Raw genomic sequence first — 13,943 nt, forward strand, 5'->3', positions numbered from 1 at the left:
GACCTTGTCTAAATAAGATCGGAGTTGGTAAACTCAAAAGGCTTCCATAACCTTGGCAACTCATGACAAGAGCCTAGGGAGATTACTGACGCCATAAACAAGAGTGTCAATTTGTTAAGTCAGCAACAGAAGTCACTGTGCACATGTAGGATCTCTGTCCTTAATGTGCTGTTCATTGTGATTTAATGCTATAACTAGTACTTAAACAGTATTTAGCACTTTATGTTCTGTGTGGGTACAAACTGTTGAAATCTTTACTTAGCATATACCAAATCAATCTTCTGTATATAAAGAGAATTGAAAATGAATCTTGATGTGAATGGAATGGGAGAGGGAGCAGGAGTTGGGAGGGTTGCAGGTGGGAGGGAAGTTATGGGGGGAAAAAAGCCATTGTAATCCATGAACTGTACTTTGGAAATTTATATTTGCTAAATAAAAGTTAAAAAAAAGTATATAGGTGAAGACTTGATAAATTATTCAGAGGCAAGAAATTAACATTAAGCTTTTCATCTTAGGTACTCAGTACTTTCATATTTAATCAGTACTATCAAACTTGCCATTATCATTTGATATTGTGGTTTACAAGACAATAAAATTGTCTTATAAATTCTAAAATGTTGAGTAAAAAAACACTAATAAATTAAATGATTTTTAGAGGTAAATATAACATGCTGAAAGATTTTTAACTTAATAGAAAATTTTTTTCATTTTATAAATATAATTTATGCATTATGTAGCTTATTAAACAAAATACATATTTTTACAACTTCATTTTTATACCATTAGCCTGTTTGTGGTTTACCTAATTTCTCAATTATTGTGACATGAATAATTATATTTTCATTTGTACTATTTAAGTATGTTTACATTACTAAAACATTGTTGTTAAATTTTAAAATAAAAAATGTTATCTTTTTACTAAAATTAATGTTGATATAATGTTTTTTTCTTCATACTGGCTTTACGATATTTTCTACTCTTGTAAAGACTGGATAACTTTTGTTTAAAGCCAGCAGGAGGAGCTCTCACCTTGCTAGGTTCTATGTAATTAGTCTATCTAGAAAATTTGAATTTGTGGGGGTCTTTATATGAAACCGATGATAAGATTAGAAAATTTGCAGAATAAAATGATATGTAAAGCTCAGAAATCATATTTTATTTTATATTAATGTATCTTTCTTTGTCTGAAATGCAAATTTGAAATTTGTTCTCAAATATTTATAAAAGACATGATTGTGATTTAATGAAAACAAGCCATTACAATGAATCTTGTTTCTGGAAGCTGTTAGGAAACAGAAAAATGATTTCTGAACATCTGCACTGTTGTAGGAACATATATATTTTCCATTTTTGTTTTGAAATGAATGAGTGTCAAAAACAAAGCAGCCTGAATATATTTTAGAATAATACATCCATTACATAACTAGCCACAGTTTCTCTAAGTAACTTATGAAAAGAAAATACCTGCCAATGGACTTAAATACTATTAAGGATTTTTTAACATTGTGCTGCAATAAACCCTTTGATGTGAATCTCATGATTTGCTGATGGTAGTACTAAGTTTTCCATTGAAATATTTATTGAGAATAGTGTAAAAATTATAGTGATTTAACATTAACAAAAGAAATTCTAATTTTTATACATTGACAAAAACAAAAAGAATACAAATAACGCAGTTTTGCATGTGATTTTTTTAAGATTGTAGTCATTAATATGAAGAGAAAAGATTGCACGTATTTCATAGATACAATTCTAAGAATATAATGATACTTCTTACTCTCCTCCTTCATTCCTTTTTTCTTTAAATTTTTCAGTAATGTATTTTCAATTTGCTTTATAATCACAGGCTTAATGTTCCACTATATATAGTGGAACATGTGAAAAATAGACCACTGTTCTGTTGGGATACAGACAAGGGTTATAAACAACAATCAGATCACAAGATGTCAATTTCACTTTTTTTTGCATTCAGTCTTTCTTTTTATTCTCTATGTATTAGCTATCACAAATCAGAGAAAACATATATTTTTGTCTTTTTGGGGTCTGGCTTATTTCACTAAGATAGTGGTCTTCAGTTGCATCTATTTTGTTGCAAAAGACAGAATTTCATTCTTTTTCATGGCTGAGCAGTATTCTGTCATGTATATTTACCACATTTCCTTGATCCAGTCATCAGATGATGGACATATAGGTCGGTTCCATATCTTAGCTATTGTGAATTGAGCTGCTATAAATATGGGAGTACAGATAACTTTCATGTGCTGGTTTCATATTTTTTGAGTATATTTCCAGGAGTGGGATGGTAGATAAAGAAAGATTTTTTTTTTTTTTGACAGGCAGAGTGGACAGTGAGAGAGAGACAGAGAGAGAAAGGTCTTCCTTTGCCGTTGGTTCACCCTCCAATGGCCGCCGCTGCAGCCGGCGCACCGCGCTGATCCGATGGCAGGAGCCAGGATCCAGGTGCTTTTCCTGGTCTCCCATGGGGTGCAGGGCCCAAGCACCTGGGCCATCCTCCACTGCACTCCCTGGCCATAGCAGAGAGCTGGCCTGGAAGAGGGGCAACCGGGACAGAATCCGGCGCCCCGACCGGGACTAGAACCCGGTGTGCCGGCGCCGCAAGGTGGAGGATTAGCCTATTGAGCCACGGCGCCGGCAGAAAGATTTTTTTTTAAAGGGTTATAGTTGGGCACTTGAGAATCAGTCTCTGTATTTGGAATCTAAATCTATCACTTTGTGATGGCAAAGAAAATTATGTTAACTTCAGTTTTCTCATCTACAAATAACATATTTTTAAAAATGTAGTTACTATCCAAAATATATAAGGAACTTATTTAACTCAATAGGACAGAAAAACTACTGAATAAAAATGGGCAAATGACCTGAATAGACTTTCCCCAAAAAAGACTTACAAATGGCCAAAATATAAAAATATGTTCAACAGCACTAATTACCAGGTAAATACAAGTCAATACCACAGTGATGTATCAGCTCGTACCTGCTAGGATTGCTGTTATCAAAAGTCAAGATAGTTGGTATTGGTGAGAATATATAGAAAAGTGACCTGTGCCATTTGAGGGAATGTAAATTGATATAGCCATTATGGAAAATAATGTAGAAGTTCCTAAAAAAATAGTACTATTATATGGTCTGAAAATTCCATTTTTAATATATATCCAAAAATTTTGAAAGCTGCATGTTGAGGGTATCTATGCTCTTCACTTATTCATGAAAGCCAAGACATTGAAACAACTTGAATGTCCATCCACAGATAAATGGGTGAAGAAATTATCATCTGTATATACAGTGGAATATTGTTCATCCTTCAAAATGAAGAAAATGCACAACACACATGAACTCAATGACATGCTGAGTGAAAGAAGCAAGTCACAGAAGGAAATGTACTACATAAGTTCATTTGGATGAGGTATCTGAAATAGACTGAGACACAGAGACTAAAATGTTGATTGCCAGGCATGGGAGCAGATGGTTGTGGAGGAAATAGTGAGCTGTTTGTTCACTGGCTAAAAGTTACAGTTATGTTCGATGAGTAAATTCTAGAGATCTGCTCTCCAGCCTAGTGCTTGTAGTTAGCAGTACTATGTTTTGCACTTAAAATTTTTTTAAGAGAGTAGTTCTCTTTTTTTGTACTTTTTAAAAAAAAATTATTTAAGGTATACAAGTTTCATGTATTTCATATATACAGAATTAGGAACATAGTGATACTTCCCATCTTACCGCTCTCCAGCCCATGTTCAAATCCTTTCTTTCTCCTTTCTCTCCTATTCCTCCTCTTAATTTTTACAAAGCTCTATTTTCAGTACACTTTATATTCATAAGTTTAACTCTATACTAAGTAAACAATTCAATAAATAATATGAAGGAAAAAAATACCAGTCCTCAACAACAGAGACAAGGGCTTTAAACAATCATCAAATCTCAAAATGTTTTTTCACAATACATTACATTTTAGGTACTCTGTTGGTTACCCCAGCTCTCTTGTTAAGTGTTTATATCCCATGCAGAAAAGCATCCCCTCAAAACAAAAATCAAGACACAAAAGTGCAGGAAGGAAGTGGTGACTATATTTACTATCTTGATTATGGTGAGGTTTATGGGTGTATGTATGTGTTGAAGCTCATCAAATTGTATACATTAAATATGTGCTGGTATATGTCAATTATAATTCAGTAAAGCAGATTAGAATGAAAATATGGGATCTGGCATTGTGGCATAGTAAGCTAAGCCTCTGCCTCTGGCACCAGCATCCCATATGGGTAACAGTTTGTGTCCTGGCTGCTCCTCTTCTGATCTATCTCTCTGCTATGGCCTGGGAAAGCAGTTAGAGGATAACCCAAGTGTTTGAGCCCCTGCACTCATGTGGGAGACTCAGAAGAAGCTTCTGGTTCCTGGCTTTGCACCAGCTCAACTTTGGCCATTGCAGCCATTTGAGGAGTGAACCAGCAGATAGAAGACCCCTATCCTTCTCTCTGTAACTTGCCTGTCAAATAAATAAATAAAATCTTTTAAAAAAATGAAAATATGATCATGAACCATTAAAATTTTAGATGTACTCTACACAGCAATAATGTTAAAGGATTTTTTTAAAGAATTAGTTTCTTTCAAAAGGAAGAGAGACTGATTCTTTTTCTGCTGGTTCTCTACCCAAATGGTGGCAATGATTGGTGGTAGACTAGGCTGAAGTTGGAAGCCTGGAACTCTGTTCCAGTCTCCCATTTGGGTGGCAGAGGCCCAAGTACTTGGGCCATCACCTGCTGCTTCCCTAGCAGGGAGATGGATGGGAAGTGGAGAAGCTGAGACTTTATCAGCTTCAAGTCCTGGCACTGGTCTATGTGATGCTGGCATCATAGGTGGCAACTTAGCCCACTGCTCTACAACATTGACCCCACCATTAATGCAATTTAGGTCCTTGTCAAAGTTATTTTTATTCACATAACTTGTTAGATCATTAACAAGAAGAGTGATTAAATAAGGATATGTTTAGAAGGGGAAAGAAATATTGCTAGGACAATTTGGAGTGTATTAAAGGTCTCTACTACGGTGACTTTGAGTTAGTATTGTCATTTTTCCAAATGGTGAAGGCAGTAAGAGTAATGCAATTTACAATGTTACAAGTGATATGATAGGGATGGGCATTAGGTCCCCACTGTAGGCTATTGGCCATCTGTAAAAAACTAATCTTTGGTGTCCTGTCCCTTCAGAGAATTAAAACTGATTTGAAGGATAAAAAAAAATATAAATTTGCTAGATAATATTAATTTTTGGGTACAGAAATGTATATTATGATTATACATACTTCTGAATTATTTTGGATAGTATACACCGAAAATAAAAAGAATTTTTAACGGATGATAAGATTAGGGTTTTTTTTTTAAAGTTTTTGCAATTTATTAATTCCCATAAAAAAATCACACAATCACCGTAGATAAAGTCACTGCAAAATCTTTACTTCTGCTTTTTGCCAGCACCAACACTGGCCTTGGCAGTTCCCCTGACCTTCTTCATCCTGTCCTTATGCTCCTTTTGCTGTTTCCTTGAGATCTTATTTGTCTTATACAAGTCATGTCTTGCAAGTCTATATTTGGGTTCATTTTTCTTAGCATAATCCAAGGAATCATAAATCATGCCAAAGCCCGTTGTCTTGCCACCACTAAAATGAGTGCTCAATCCAAATAAGAAGATGACTTCAAGAGTCGTCTTGTAGGTTTGGCTAGCCACGTATTTCTGTCTTTGGCACAGTTGCCTTGCCAGGGTGGAGCACATCAGTGACCATCTGTTTCCTCTGAAGTAGTCAGTTAGTCATGAACTTGCTGATCCAGTTAGTTACTGCATGATTTTTGATGGATGCTAGGCTATGTCTTTGACTATTTGTTATAATAATATGTTTTCAATCTTTTCTGAAATATGTGTGGTTAATTCTATAACACGGAATGAACCCAGAACTCTTTTTTTTAACTTTTATTTAATGGATATAAATTTCCAAAGTACAGAATATTGATTACAATGACTTCCCCCCCCCCATAACGTCCCTCCAACCCGCAACCCTCCCCTTATCCACTCCCTCTCCCCTTCCATTCACGTCAAGATTCATTTTTGATTTTCTTTATATACAGAAGATCAGTTTAGCATACATTAAGTAAAGATTTCAACAGTTTGCTCCCACACAATAACATAAAGTGAAAAATACTGTTTGAGTACTAGTTATAGCATTAAATCTCAATGTACAGCACACTAAGGACAGAGATCCTACATGAGGAGTAAGTGCACAGTGACTCCTGTTGTTGACTTAACAAATTGACACTCTTGTTTATGGCATCAGTAATCAACCTAGGCTCTTGTCATGAGCTGCCAAGGCTATGGAAGCCCCCTGGGTTCACTGACTCTGATAATTTTTAGACAAGGCCATGGTCAAAGTGGAAGTTCTCTCCTCCCTTCAGAGAAAGGTACCTCCTTCTTTGATGGCCCGTTCTTTCCACTGGGATCTCACTCGCGGAGATCTTTCATTTAGGTGTTTTTTTCCCCCAGAGTGTCTTGGCTTTCCATGCCTGAAATACTCTCATGGGCATTTCAGCCAGATCCACATGCCTTAAGGGCAGATTCTGAGGCCAGAGTGCTGTTAGGACATTTGCCATTCTATGGGTCTGCTGTGTATCTCACTTCCCATGTTGGACCATTCTCTCCCTTTTTGATTCTATCAGCTAGTATTTGCAGACACTATTCTTGTTTATGTGATCCCTTTGGTTCTTAGTCCTATCATTATGATCAATTGTGAACAGAAATTGATCACTGGGACTAGTGAGATGGCATTGGTACATGCCACCTCGAAGGGATTGAATTCGAATCCCCTGGTATGTTTCTAACTCTACCATTTGAGGTAAGTCAGCTTGAGCATGTCCCGAATTGCACATCTCTTCCCTCTCTTGTTCCCACTCTTATATTTAACAGCAATCACTTTTCAGTTGTTTCAGCACTTAAGAAGAATTGTGTATTGATTGCAGTATTCAACCAAAAGTATTATGTAGAACAAACAAAAAAAATACTAAGAGGGATAACATATTAAGCTGCTCATCAACAGTCGCGGTGAGGGCTGATCAAGTCACCATTTCTCATAGTGTTCATTTCACTTTAACAGGTTTCCTTTTTGGTGCTCAGTTAGTTGTCACCTATCAAGGAGAACAAGTGGTATTTGTCCCTTTGGGATTGGCTTATTTCACTCAACATAATGTTTTCCAAACTCCTAACAGGGATCACTTTTCAGTTAAAATTTAAACACCTAAGAATAATTGTATGTTAATTACAGAGTTCAACCAATGGTTTTAGAACAAAAAAAAAATACTAAAATGGATAAAGTATTACATTGTACATCAACCGTCAGGACAAGAGCTGATCAAGTCACTGTTTCTCACAGTGTCCATTTCACTTCAACAAGTTTCCCCTATGGTGCTCAGTTAAAAATCCACTCAACATGGATTAAAGACTTAAATCTACGACCTGACACCATCAAATTATTAGAGAGCATTGGAAAAACCCTTCAAGATATAGGTACCGGCAATGACTTCTTGGAAAACACCCCAGAAGCACAGGCAGTCAAAGCCAAAATTAACATTTGGGATTGCATCAAATTGAGAAGTTTCTGTACTTCAAAAGAAACAGTCAGGAAAGTGAAGAGACAACCGACAGAATGGGAAAATATATTTGCAAACTATGCAACTGATAAAGGGTTGGTAACCAGAATCTACAAAGAAATCAAGAAACTCCACAACATCAAAACAAACAACCCACTTAAGAGATGGGCCAAGGACCTCAATAGACATTTTTCAAAAGAGGAAATCCAAATGGCCAACAGGCACATGAAAAAATGTTCAAGGTCACTAGCAATCAGGGAAATGCAAATCAAAACCACAATGAGGTTCCACCTCACCCCAGTTAGAATGGCTCACATTCAGAAATCTACCAACAATAAATGCTGTGGAGGATGTGGGGAAAAGGGACACTAACCCACTGTTGGTGTGAATGCAAACTGGTTAAGCCACTATGGAAGTCAGTCTGGAGATTCCTCAGAAACCTGAAGATAACCCTACCATTCAACCCAGCCATCCCACTCCTTGGAATTTACCCAAAGGAAATTAAATTGGCAAACAAACAAGCTGTCTGCACATTAATGTTTATTGCAGCTCAATTCACAATAGCTAAGACCTGGAACCAACCCAAATGCCCATCAACAGTAGACTGGATAAAGAAATTATGGGACATGTACTCTATAGAATACTATACAGCAGTAAAAAACAACGAAACCCAGTCATTTGCAACAAGATGGAGGAATTTGGAAAACATCATGCTGAGTGAATTAAGCCAGTCCCAAAGGGACAAATATCATATGTTCTCCCTGATTGGTGACAACTAACTGAACCCAGATGTCTTACTGTGTGTTTGTATTATCCTTATTGTACTTTCTATTACTTCTGTTACTTCTATGTTTGTTAGAATTGTTTGTTAATGTGGAGTGAATTAAACTTAAAAAAAAAAACTATAGCCAGTTATGTTTCCTTTTATTCCTCTTTGTGACGTTAGCAGCCATGGAAAACCGTTAGCAAAATATATTAATTCATTAGTAGTAGCAAATGGTGTAGCCTAATTTGGTCATTCTTCATTTATTAACTGGAGTATTTCTATAAGAGAAATGTCTGTTCATTAACGATTTGGTTATTCAGCAGTAGCTTATATAAAGAAAAAATATTTTTTCAGTTTATTTACAAGCTTTAACCATAGTACTTTTCTAACAATCTTTAAAAATTTACAATCACTACAGTTTATCACTATGAATTCGTAGATTTAAACACATTTAAATGCTGCAGTCTCTTGTACTCAAGCACTGTGTATATGGTCAAATTATTCATTTTTTTTTTTTTTTTGCTAGTGGAAGTTGCAAATTGGTTGCTGATGGTTTTTAACATGTCCATTGTAGACAATGCCTTCTTCCCTGTTTTCTGGTATAAGGACCATGAAGAACTATTAGTTTTGTCTTACACAAAGAGAAAAACAAAATGGAAACTAGGTGTGATCAAGTCACTACGTGTAATCACCAAAGCAAATACAGGAAATGGGGAAGCAGATTCAGTAATACTCCATAATCAGGAAAATCTAGGCTGTAGTACAAAACAATGTAGTTTTTTTATTTTTCTTTAATAAATCAAATTTAAGTAGTGAAAAAGATAGCTGGTTAGTCATTGAGGCAAATGATATTAAAACAAAAAGTAGATAATATTGTATACCTGTTAGAATGCTTTTTTCTTTTAAAGATTTACTTGTTTGTTTATTAGAATGTCAGAGTTACAGAGAGGCAGAGACAGAAAGAGAGAGACAGGTCTTCTGTCCCCTAGTTCACTCCCCAAATGGCCTCAACAGCTGGAGCTGGATTGATCCAAAGCCAGGAGCCAGGTGCTTCTTCTGGGTCTCCCACACCGGTACAGGGGCCCAAGGACTTGCACCATCTTCTACTGCTTTCCCAGGCCATAGCAGAGAGCTGGATCCCATATGGGATGCTGGCACGGTAGGTGGCAACTTTTCCCAGTATGCCACAGTGCCAGCCCTTAGAATGTTTTTTAAAAACCACAGTACTGGCCGGCGCCGCGGCTCAATACGCTAATCCTTCGCCTGTGGCACCGGCACCCCAGTTGCCCCTCTTCCAGGCCAGCTCTGTGCTATGTCCGGGAGTGCAGTGGAGAATGGCCCAAGTCCTTGGGGCCCTGCACCCGCATGGGAGACCAGGTGAAGCACCTGGCTCCTGCCTTCGGATCAGCGCGATGCGCTGGCCGCAGCGCCCCGGCCGCGGCGGCCATTGGAGGGTGAACCAATGGTAAAGGAAGACCTTTCTGTCTGTCTCTCTCTTTCATAGCCATTTTGGAATCAAGTTTAAAGTTTCTTTTTTTTTTTTTTTTTTTTTTATTTTTTTTTGACAGGCAGAGTGGACAGTGAGAGAGAGAGACAGAGAGAAAGGTCTTCCTTTGCCGTTGGTTCACCCTCCAATGGCCGCCGCGGCCGGCGCGCTGCGGCCGGCGCACCGCGCTGATCCGATGGCAGGAGCCAGGAGCCAGGTGCTTTTCCTGGTCTCCCATGGGGTGCAGGGCCCAAGCACCTGGGCCATCCTCCACTGCACTCCCTGGCCACAGCAGAGGGCTGGCCTGGAAGAGGGGCAACCGGGACAGAATCCGGCGCCCCAACCGGGACTAGAACCCGGTGTGCCGGCGCCGCTAGGCGGAGGATTAGCCTAGTGAGCCGCGGCGCCGGCCAAGTTTAAAGTTTCTTAAAAATAATTCCCAATCTAGTTATCCTGGTTGTATGTATTTTTCCCAGAGAAATGAAAGCATCGATTTATATGGAATTGTATCTATGATATAGATGAAATCTGTTCTCCTTATATTAATGAACAATAACATTGCATAAAAGTTTATAATAACTTCATGTATATTTAACATTACTACCTGGCCATAAAGCCCATCAGATATGGAATTATATATAGTGAAGTATTTTTCAGCAATGAAAAGAAACAGTATTGTTTTATGTGGGTCTCAAATGCTGTATGCTTAAGTGAAAAATAAGGTTCACATCTTACATGATTTCGTTCATTTCAGATTCTGGAAAAGGAGAAACTATAGGGGTCAGCTATAAGATTAGTAGTTGGACAGGGGGTGAAGTGGGAAAGGGATTCACTGTTAGGCACACAGGAATTCTTTTGGAGTGATTGAAATATTCTATAGCTTGGGGGCCAGTGCTGTGGTGCAGCGGGTTAATGCCCTGGCCTGAAGTGCTGGCATCCCATATGGGCACCAGTTCAAGCCCCAGCTGCTCCACTTTTGATCCAGCTCTCTGCTGTGGCCTGGGAAAGCAGAAGGTGGCCCAAGGACTTGGGCCCCTGCACCCGTGTGGGAGACCCGGAAGAAGCTCCTGGCTTTGGATTGCGCAGCTCTGGCCATTGCGGCTGTTTGGGGAGTGAACCAGCAGATGGAGGACCCCTCCCTCCCTCCCTCCCTCTCTCTCTCTCTCTCTCTCTCTCTCTCTCTCTCTCTCTCTCTGCCTCTCCTCTCTGTGTAACTCTGACTTTCAAATAAATAAATAAATTTTTAAAAAAAATGTTCTATAGCTTGATTGTGGCTATGGTTATTTAAGGGATTTTCACAATATATAGAAATATAAATTTAAAAATAGTTGTATTCTAGGTAAAAAAAAACACTTTATTAAATCTAACTGAAAATGTAACGGGGGAACCTATAGACTTAAACAAAGAAACAAAAAGTAAACGAGGAAAACCATCTTATTGTCATGTATAAACTTTACTTGTGTCCTGATTATCTACTAAGTAGAGACACTGAAGAATATTAAACATTGATGTGCCATTTGGTGACATTGAGGAATTATTGTATATATTGATTTAAGACATTTTTATTTTAGAAGAATATGTCAGAAAAATTAAAATTTTGACAGATCAAATTAATATGATTACTGGATTGGCTGCAGAGAAAACTTGCATTATAAGTAAACGTGTAGATGAAACAAGATTGGCTAAAAATTGGTTGATCATTGAAGTTGGTGATGTGTATATAAGGATTCATTTTATTGTTTTCTCTCCTTTAAAAATTGTTCAGTAGGGGCCAGAATTGTGGTACAGTGGGTTAATATGTAATACTGGCATCCCGTGTTAGAGTAGATTGAAGTCCTGGCTGCTTCACTTCCAGTCTGGCTTCTTGCTAATGTTTGTGAGAAGGCAGCGGAGGATGGCCCAAGTGCTTGGGTCACTGTTATCCATGTGGGAGACCAGGGGTTGAGTTCCTGTTTCCTGGCTTTCAGACTGGCCCAGCCTTGGATACTGTAGCTATGGGGGAGTGAACCAGCACATGGAAGATCTCTTTTTCTCTCTCCCTCTTTCTTTTTCACTCTGCCTTTCAAATAAATAAGTAAATCTTTTTAAAAAATACTTCATCTTACTAAAGGTCCTCTGGGCTTAGCCTAACTGAATTTGCATTTTCTTTGTAATGTCCTGCCAGACTTTGCCCTATAAATATAATATATATTTGCCTTAGACTAAGTTAATTTATAGGATGTTAATTTCTTTTTTTTTTTTTTTTTTTTTTTGACAGGTAGAGTTATAAACAGAGAGAGAAAGGTCTTCCTTCCGTTGGTTCACCCCCCAAATGGCCACTACGGTCGGCGTGCTGCACCGATCCGAAGCCAGGAGCCAGGTGCTTTTTCCTGGTCTGCCATGTAGGTGCAGGGGCCCAAGCACTTGGGCCATCCTCCACTGCCCTTCCAGGCCACAGCAGAGAGCTGGACTGGAAGAGGAGCAACTGGGACTAGAACCCAGCACTCTTTTCTTTTTGTAAAAGATTTATTTGGCAGTCAGAATAAGAGCGAGATAGAGAGAATCATCTTCCCATCTGCTAGTTCACTCCCGAAATGGCTGCAGAGCCTTAGGCTGGGCCAGGCAGAAGCCAGGAGTCAGGAGCTTTTTGCTGGTCTCCTACATGGAGGCAGAGGTCCCAGCTACTTTCCCAGGCACATTAGCAGGAAGCTGGATCAGAAATGTAGAAGCCAGGACTTGATGTGAGTGTTGCCCTGTGCCTCAGTGCTGGCTCCACGGGTGTTAATTTCTAGGGTGTTAAATGGTTTCCTGTTGTAGAAGTTAACATAGTATGTTTTTATTATTTATATTTCTGCTTTTTTGACAAGACTGTGAATTGTTTTTGATGAAGGAAAGAGTTTTTATTTTTTTCTATCTTTTAGTATTAAGTGTACGATTTTGTATATGTAAAATGTATACTACCCTTTGAATATAGTAGATTTATTCAAAATAATTTATTTCATATTTTACTGATTATATATCAAGCCATTTAATAGAATTAAAATATTGAAGCCTACTGTAGCAGATTTTTTTAAATGGTAAAGAAGACTATATATGAAAGTTGGGGGAAGGTTTTTAAAAATACGTTATTACAATTTTCAAACTGAGCATTTAGCCTAGTGGTTTAGATATGAATTAAGTCCCAGGTCAGAGTACCTGGGTGTGAATCCCGGTGCTAGCTCCTAACCCTAGCTTCCTGTTAATGCAGATCTGGGGAGGCAGAAGTAATGGCTCATGTAATTGAATCTCTGCCACTCACATGGTAGAGCTGGACTGAGTTCCTGGCTCCAGCTTCAGCCTGGCCCATTTCCAGGCATTATGGGTGTTTGGCATGTGAACCAGTGGATTAGAGTTCTTTCTGTCTGTTTCTGTGTCTCTTTCACAATCGAATGCTTTTTTATTATTTGTTAAGTATTATTTAAAGTATACAAGTTTTACGTATTTCATATATATAGATTTAGGTACATAGTGATATTTCCCACCCGACCTTCCCTCCCACCCTTGTTCCAAACCTTCTTCCTCCTCCCTGTCCTATTCCCACTCTTAATTTTTACAAAGATATAATTTCACTTTATTTTATACTCATAAGTTTAACTCTACACTAAATAAAGAGCTCAACAAATACCTTGAAGAAAAAACACTGTTCCTCAACCGAAAAGACAAGGACTGCAAACAGTCATCGAATCTCAACATATCCATTTCATTACAAAATTGTCCTTGATATTTCTATTATTCAATTATCTGTTTCATTTAGCATTGTTAAATACAAATCAGCATACTTTAAAAATTAACTTATAGAACGGGGCCATCAAAGAAGGAGGTACCTTTCTCTGAAGGAAGGAGAGAACTTCCACTTTGACTATGACCCTGTCGGAGTAAGATGGAAGTCGTCGGCAAACTCAAAAGGCTTCCATAGCCTTGGCAACTCATGACTAGAGCCTAGGGAGATTACTGACGCCATAAACAACAGTGTCAAATTGTTAAGTCAACAACAGGAGTCACTGTGTACTTACTTCTCATGTGGGATCTG

General features: G+C 38.0%; 1 protein-coding gene and 1 pseudogene across 5 annotated transcripts in view; one reads left to right on the forward strand and one right to left on the reverse strand.

The window, feature by feature from the left end:
- EPHA6 (EPH receptor A6) overlaps positions 1–13,943 on the forward strand; it is a 1,031,027-nt gene that overhangs the window by 69,279 nt on the left and 947,805 nt on the right. The window lies entirely within an intron of this gene.
- Positions 5,464–5,821, reverse strand: LOC100342725 (small ribosomal subunit protein eS24 pseudogene; annotated as a pseudogene).

The sequence above is a fragment of the Oryctolagus cuniculus genome, chromosome 4, assembly GCF_051225735.1.
Source record: "Oryctolagus cuniculus isolate XC-2025 breed Fujian yellow rabbit chromosome 4, ASM5122573v1, whole genome shotgun sequence".
Classification (NCBI taxonomy): Eukaryota; Metazoa; Chordata; class Mammalia; order Lagomorpha; family Leporidae; genus Oryctolagus; species Oryctolagus cuniculus.